The following is an 8,542-nucleotide window of genomic DNA, read 5'->3' on the forward strand; positions in this document are numbered from 1 at the left end:
CCTGGAGAAAGCAATGACTACCCATTACAGTATTCTTTCCTGCAGAATTCCACAGAGGAGCCTGGCACGTTACAGTCTTTAGGGTTGCAAAGAGTTCGAACCTACTGAGCAACTAACTTTCTTTTCAGTAAAAAATATAAAAGGTTAAAGAACAAACAAACATTCAGATTACGGAAAAAGCTCCTTGAATAACTTATCCCTGTGGTGTCTTATTTAACAGTGTGATATTGTTCAGAATCAGGTTTAATTCTCTAGTATAAATAGCCTTGAAATACCCTGCTTGACAACATGAATCATTTTCATTTGTCCAAGGCAACTGAAACTTCTACAGGTTCTCATAAGACAAGCTGCTCCTATTCTCCATCTACAGAGGCAGGACCAGAGTGCAGGTATCCCTTCCTGTTTGCTTCTGCCCAAAGGCTCAGGCCTCTCCTGCCCACACTCACTCTGGCAAAGAGGGGGATGTCTAGGAAGTCCAAGTGCCTCCTGGTCTTCTTCTTCAGCTGTCCCTCCATCTGCACATTAGTCTTTCTCCCCATGATCACTGTGTCAGTCCCAGAACACTGGTTCCCAGCCAGAGCTGAGGACTCTGGGGGCCCAGATGCAGCCCCACCATAGTCCCAAATTCTTATCTCTATATGGCTGTAGTACATGTATGTTGAGGTGTGTGTCACATAAGATGGGTAATAATATGTCCATGTTTCTGCAAGAGGGAACAGGCTTGGCTGTAGAAGGGAGTTTCAGCACTTGACAATGTGTTGTGTACTCTCGTGTGTGATGTGCCTGTCTCTGGGATTGAACACATTATTCTAGGGGGCTGTGTCTGATGGATGTTTGATAGATATATCTGCTTGAGAGTGAACTGTGGATTAAGCCTGGTGTGAGAATGAGCAGATGAAACAGAGGTGGACTCACCACCATCATTTGGACAGAGTAGGCCATGTGCCCCATGGAGGGCTTCAGGATGTCATGGTGGAAGGCTGGGGTCAGCATCCACTGGTACTGGAACCACATCTGCCCCTCCAACAGGAGAGAACCATTCCCTGGGCCACAGATGGGTGTGTGTGGGGGTCAGAGAGACTGGATCAGAGGGAATAGGAGGAACCAAGATTTTCAGAAGGAGGTATGTGGCAGGAAAAGTCAGGAAGGCCAATGCATTTCCAGCAAGTGAATTTTCAGAATTGCTGTACCATTAAGATGTGACAGTTTGAGATAAAGGTTAAAAAAGAGTAGGAGAAACAAGAACCTACGGTATAAAACGAGGAACTACGCTCAATATTTTGTAGTAAGCTATAAGGGAAAAGAAGCTGAATCCCTGTGCTGTACACCTAACACTGCAGAACAGGGTAAATCAATGACATGGCAATAAAAGTATTTTAAAATGAATTATTAAAAAATAATATATATTTGAAATATAATCACACTCAGAAAACATTTAATAATCTCTTTCCTTTGTTATTTGTTATTAATTATTCATTGTTCAGAAAAAAGTAAGAAAACCGATCATCTCACAAGTTTTATCCATCGTGATAGGCATGAAACAATCTCCTCCTTTCTAGTATATGAAGAATAATATTGGGCAGCGTATAGGGCCATCTTTTTTAATTAAAATTATTTATTTATTTTATTATGTTTGGTTGTGCTGGATCCTCGTTGCTACATGCAGGCTTTCACTATTTGTGGCAGGTGGGGGAACTCATCTGGCACTTAATAAGAAGAGTTCGTGTTACTAAGAGCGCTTGTTATCTCTTATTCTTTAGATCCGAGAAAATACTTCAGAGGGTTGTTGCTTCTATCATGACTATTTTTAATAAGAATAATACAATGAACTGCCTTCCCTTCCTGATGACTCTCAGCTATCAATCTGTCTCAGTCACCACAGACTTGCTTCCCATCCCTGACTCTCTCAGGCTTCACATATGGCTGCTGGAGAGTCACGTACTGATGCTGAAGGGCCAGTCTATAGGAATTTCCCAGACCCAGGGCATGTACCCAAGAGGGAAGATTTTCTCCTGCTGGCATGTGGGTTTCACTCCACCTGTAATTGCAGGACCACTTTCATGTCGTCAGGGTCAGAGTCACAGGGCTAACCTTGCTCACCCACAGTAGTGAACACGAATACATGGGAATTTCTCTGTCCTTTTCAGCAGTTGTTGCTGTTTCTGTTTCTTTGGAACTATAACAAGAGCAAAAAATAAAAAACAGCAGCAACTCTGTTTTAAGGTCAAGTGCTTGAGGTAAGGCTGAATGTTTGCACAGGCATGGTGAGATGGTTCTGAAGGTATCCACAGAGATCAAAGACTAGAACTGCTGAGTCAGACTCTGATCCAGACTTCTAATATCTCTCCAGAACTTGGCCTGCAGATCTGAGTTAGATCTAATTTAGTTTCCTTTTTGTTTCTAATTTAGTTTCCTAAGATCTGATTTAGTTTCCTTGTTTGTTTCTCACTCAGAACTGCCATTAGAACCTTATACACAGTGAATGCTTGACAAATGTTCAGGGATTAACTCCACGGAGTACAAAACATTTTCATAGGCTTATGTAAAACACAAGGCAAACTTGTATGAAGGGGGAATATTACTTGATCTTGTTTCACTGAAGAATGAGAAAACCCATGTAAAGAATATATACCCAGGTGAGAGCATTTAAACCCAAAGCTGCTGACCCCAAGGTGTCCCTTCCCAGGATTCCCAAGACTCTCTGTGTGCCTTTCTTATCACATTTCCATGCAATGTTCTAATTGCTTGGCATCGTGTTCACAGGCTTGCCTTTCATAACTATCATCCCTGTTTTTAGAGCGAGTGTAGAGCATGTTCATAGGGATTAAGCCTCACTTTTCAAAGAAGCAATAAGTTCATGAAGAAGGAATGAGTACATATAGGAGTGGTGAGTGAGTTTAATACAAAATTCTGTTCACAAGTATCAGATAGAGTCAGAATTAATGTAGGAAAGAAGGAAGCACCAAAATAAAGCTGGGGCTCAGGGGCATCTCACAGAGCCTGAGGGCAGGGGCAGCCAGGGTGTGGAAGGGGAGAACCAGGGACTGGAGGGCTGCCAGGACTGTGTCTCCCATTCCTTCTCTCGGTACATCCACGCAGTCATCCCTCTGCAAGTGTCTAAGGAGGCTCTATTTTGAACAGATAGTTTTCTAGGAGTTGGTGATACAGTCATGAATCAACGGACACAGTCCCTGTCCTTGGGTGGGGTCTGGAGGAGGGAATGTCTACCCTTCTGGGGTTGGCACGTTTCCCCAATCTGCCACCCTTAAGCCTGAGGGGCCCTATTAAATCCTATTCTAAGACTCTGATTCTAATATCATGGCCAAGGTGTCCACCTATTACAATCAACTGTGGCTGGGGTGAATAGACCTTAAAAAGGTCCACCCTCTGTGAGGGAATAAATCTCCGACAAGTCAGCTGGGCAGACATCCCATAATGTTTCTACCACAGTGAATGTCAAATACATGAAAGAGTAGGTGGGTAGATGAGCTCAGTTATTCATTTATTTGATACCTATATGTTGAGGACATACTTTGGATCAATTGCCAACCTAGGAGAAAGCAATGGCACCCCACTCCAGTACTCTTGCCTGGAAAATCCCATGGACAGAGGAGCCTAATAGGCTGCAGTCCATGAGGTCAATAAGAGTCGGACACGACTGAATGACTTCACTTTCACTTTTCACTTTCATGCATTGGAGAGGAAATGGCAATCCACCTCAGTATTCTTGCCTGGAGAATCCCAGGGACTGGGGAGCCTGGTGGGCTGCTGTCTATGGGGTCGCACAGAGTCAGACATCATTGAAGCAACTTAGCAGCAGCAGCAGCAGGAGCAATATATTCAGCAGTAAACAAAATCTCTGCCGTCATGGAGCTCCTGTTCTAGTGGGGTCTGACAATCCTGCCCTGAACTGAGACATGTACTGCTTGAGTGCATTCTGGGGGCTGTTCTGTGCTCCAAAGTCATGACCATCATTTAGTCTGCCCTGTTCTTCTGATCCAGTGCAGGGACTGACCTTTAGGAGCCTCTTAACCACTCTAGCTATGTTACCTAGTTTTCTCCTCTAGTGGGTCCAGAAGTCCTGGTCGTCTTTTCTGATTGCTTGGTGCCTAAGAAAGCCAGATGCCTGCAAGTCCTTTTTCTGGGCATGTCCTTTGTTCTACCCAACTATGTTGGCATTCTAATTCCTAACCGCGCCAATAACAGAGGTCTTGAAAAAAATCTCTGTATTATATAAGCTAGAAATATTTGGTTGCAATTGCTATATTAGACCAGCAGAAATTGAGAGATGATTAAGCACCGTGTGTGTGTGTGTGTGTGTGTGTGTGTGTTAGTTGCTCAGTTGTGTCCTACTCTTTGTTACTTCATGGACTGCAGCCTGCCAGGCTCCTGTGTCCCTGGAATTCTCATAAGTATTGCGATTCTCCAATACACTCCAAAGTATAATGGAGTGGTAGCTATTCCTTTCTTCTGGGGATCCTCCCATTTCAGGGATCAGACCCAGGTCTCCTGCATTGCAGGCAGATTCTTTACCATCTGGGCCATTATCGAAGCACCATGAGTAATACAATCGACATAAGAGAAATTATCTATGTACAGAGTCTACCTATTACGTAATGGCAAACAGTGAAATGGGAACATCAGTGAAAGTGTTTTAATGGTTCCATGTGTCAACCCTTAGCTCAGAAAATGGACATTTGCACCCAAAAAAAGACCACAAGTTCTGAAAATAAAAATAATCTGGAAATCTAACACAACAACTTCTGTGAACAAACTGGGCTTTGGCGTCTCTCTGTGGCTGATTCTAACAGTCCCCATCTTGCCTCCACTCTGCTGATAATGACTGAGACTCCTTCTCTTGAAAAGGCTGGCCCCACCATGAGCCCTCACCCCCTCTACCCCCCAGCCCGGCCCCACCACAGGGCTGGGTGCTGGCTCCTTCAGTGGGTAGATGCTGCACTTCCCCAGCCTGCAAGCGGCTCATTTCTCTTTTCCTCTCTCTCTCCACACACCTGGGCTGAGCATCCCTCCAGGTCGGTCTCTGTGCTGAGTTCAGGGGTACCTGGAGGGGATGATACCTCAGCCCCAGGAAACTCACAGCACACTGTATGAGGGAAGAACACCCAGAGATAACCAGACCCAGTTTAAGGGCACAAGTCAAATATCAGCACCCCTTGCTAGACACCATCCTTGAGGCTCATCAGTCTGTCTGGGAATGTCAGTTTTAAGCAAAGTGCTGTGTTCCACAAAATCAAGCCAGGATAGGGTGAGATTGAGGAATGGGCAGGGAAGCATCTGGAAGCCTCTGAGAACAGCTGAAGGTGCTCAGCCTGGAGAACAGGGAGACTCAGGAAGGAACAGCTGTTGTTTTCTAAGGGCAGGGCTACCAGGACAGTCTGATATCTCCTTAAGGAAGGGGTGTCTGACAGAACTGAGGTTACCAGCACAGGGCCTGAAGAGAAGTGAGCTCCCAGGACTGGGTGAGGGGTCAAGACCTGAGAGGTTAGCTGGCTTTTCCCCAGGAACCATGTGATTGTTACACAACAAGACTTTGTCCTGTGGACTCATTGACCATAACCATACTCTAAGAACCTGAGCCCTCCAGTCCGGCCCTCCCAGTCCCCTGTCTTACCTTTTCCTACCTACCTCCTGGTTGTGACTGTGGATAATTAACAACCCTTAAGCACATTTTTATAATCACATTGCAATGACCAGTCAGTCATGCAAGGCTTTTCTGGGTCTTTGTGACCCCATGGACTGTAGTCCACTAGGCCTCTCTGTCCATAGAATTTTCCAGGCCAGGCAAGAATGCTGGAGTGGGTTGCTATGCCCTCCTCCAGATGATCTTCCTGACCCAGGGATCAAACCTGGGTCTCCTGCATTGCAGGTAGATTCTTCACTGTCTCAGCCTCCAGGGAAGCCCTATGATCACATTGGAATGATTGGTTTTGCAATATCAATGCATAATTACTTCTCCATTCAAACACTTGAGAATTTCAACAAGGTTTTATCCTTGATCTTAATTATGGTATTTTCCTACTAATAGGTTTACTTTGAGCTGTGACCAGAAAATGTGCTCACCTTGGACGACACCCCTCACTTTCCATCAGACGTAGAGGATCCAACACCAGTTTCAGTCCTACTTCACTGAAGTACTACACTTGTAGCAGGACTAGTTTTAGTAATTCCCTTTTATACTATGTTAGAAAACAATTATATAATTAACGATTTTACACGCTGCTTGGGAGCTTTTAATGCACTGTTTGTTGCAATCTGTTCTTTTTTTTAATTTTTTTACTTTACAATATTGTATTGGTTTTGCCATACATCAACATGCATCCGCCACGGGTGTACATGTGTTCACAATCCTGAACCCCCCTCCCACCTCCATCCCCATACCATCCCTCTGGGTCATCCCAGTGCACCAGCCCCAAGCATCCTGTATCCTGCATTGAACCTGGACTGGCGATTCGTTTCTTATATGATACTATACATGTTTTAATGCCATTCTCCCAAATCATTCCCCCTCACCCCCACAGAGTCCAAAAGACTGTTCTATGCGTCTGTGTCTCTTTTGCTGTCTCGAATACAGGGTTATCATTACCATCTTTCTAAATTCCATATATATGTGTTAGTATACTGTATTGGTGTTTTTCTTTCCGGTTCACTTCACTCTGTATAATAGTCTCCAGTTTCATCTACCTCATTAGAACTGATTCAAATGTATTCTTTTTAATGGCTGAGTAATACTCCATTGTGTATATGTACCACTGCTTTCTTATCCATTCATCTGCTGATGGACAGCTAGGTTGCTTCCATGTCCTGGCTATTATAAACAGCACTGCAATGAACATTGGGGTACACGTGTCTCTTTCAATTCTGGTTTCCTTGGTGTGTATGCCCAGCAGTGGGATTGCTGGGTCATAAGGCAGTTCTATTTCCAGTTTTTTAAGGAATCTCCACACTGTTCTCCATAGTGGCTCTACTAGTTTGCATTCCCATCAACAGTGTAAGAGGGTTCCCTTTTCTCCACATCCTCTCCAGCATTTATTACTTGTAGACTTTTGGATCACAGCCATTCTGACTGGCTTGAAATGGTATCTCATTGTGGTTTTGATTTGCATCTCTCTGATAATGAGTGATGTTGAGCATCTTTTGATGTGTTTGTTAGCCATCTGTATGTCTTCTTTGGAGAAATGTCTATTTAGTTCTTTGACCCATTTTTTGATTGGGTCGTTTATTTTTCTGGAATTCAGCTGCAGGAGTTGTTTGCATATTTTTGAGATTAGTTGTTTGTCTGTTGCTTCATTTGCTATTATTTTCTCCCATTCTGAAGGCTGTCTTTTCATCTTGCTTAGAATTTCCTTTGTTGTGCAGAAGCTTTTAATTTTAATTAGATCCCATTAGTTTATTTTTGCTTTTATTTCCAATATTCTGGGAGGTGGGTCATAGAGGAACCTGCTGTGATTTATGTCAGAGAGTGTTTTGCCTATGTTCTCCTCTAAGAGTTTTATAGTTTCTGGTCTTACATTTAGATATTTAATCCATTTTGAGTTTATTTTTGGTGTTAGAAAGTGTTCTAGTTTCATTCTTTTACAAGTGGTTGACCAGTTTTCCCAGCACCACTTGTTAAAGAGATTGTCTTTTCTCTATTGTATATTCTTGCCTCCTTTGTCAAAGATAAGGTGTCCATAGGTGTGTGGGTTTATCTGTGGGCTTTCTATTTTGTTCCATTGATATGTATTTCTGTCTTTGTGTCAGTACCATACTGTCTTGATGACTGTGGCTTTGTAGTAGAGCCTGAAGTCAGGCAGGTTGATTCCTCCAGTTCCATTCTTCTTTCTCAAGATTGCTTTGGCTATTTGAGGTTTTTTGTATTTCCATACAAATTGTGAAATTATTTGTTCTAGCTCTGTGAAAAATACTGCTGGTAGCTTGATAGGGATTGCATTGAATCTATAGATTGCTTTGGGTAGTATACTCATTTTCACTATATTGATTCTTCCAATCCATGAACATGGTATATTTCTCCATCTATTAGTGTCCTCTTTGATTTCTTTCACCAGTGTTTTATAGTTTTCTATATATAGGTCTTTAGTTTCTTTAGGTAGATATATTCCTAAGTATTTTATTCTTTTTGTTGCAATGGTGAATGGGATTGTTTCCTTAATTTCTCTTTCTATTTTCTCATTATTAGTGTATAGAAATGCAAATCCCTTGCAATCTGTTCTTAAACAAACAAACAAAAAATGGTATTTTAAAACTTGTTGCTTTCTTCTGAGAAAACTTTAGCTAGACTCACCAAGAAAAAGAAAAGATGTTACAACCAATACCACAGAAATACAAGGTACATAAGAGAATACTGTGAACAATTACATGCCAACAAATTTGATGACCTAGAAGAAATGGTAAATTTCTATAATTGTTCAACCGACCAAGTCTGAAACATGAAGAAAAGAGAAAATCTAAACTTACTGATTAGTAGTAAGGAGATTGAATCAGTAATCAAAAACCTTCGATAAACAAATTGTCTAGGACCAGA

This window comes from Bos grunniens, chromosome 3, assembly GCF_055505025.1.
Source record: "Bos grunniens cultivar Pamir isolate PY7600 chromosome 3, Bosgru_T2T1.0, whole genome shotgun sequence".
In the NCBI taxonomy this organism is placed as follows: Eukaryota; Metazoa; Chordata; class Mammalia; order Artiodactyla; family Bovidae; genus Bos; species Bos grunniens.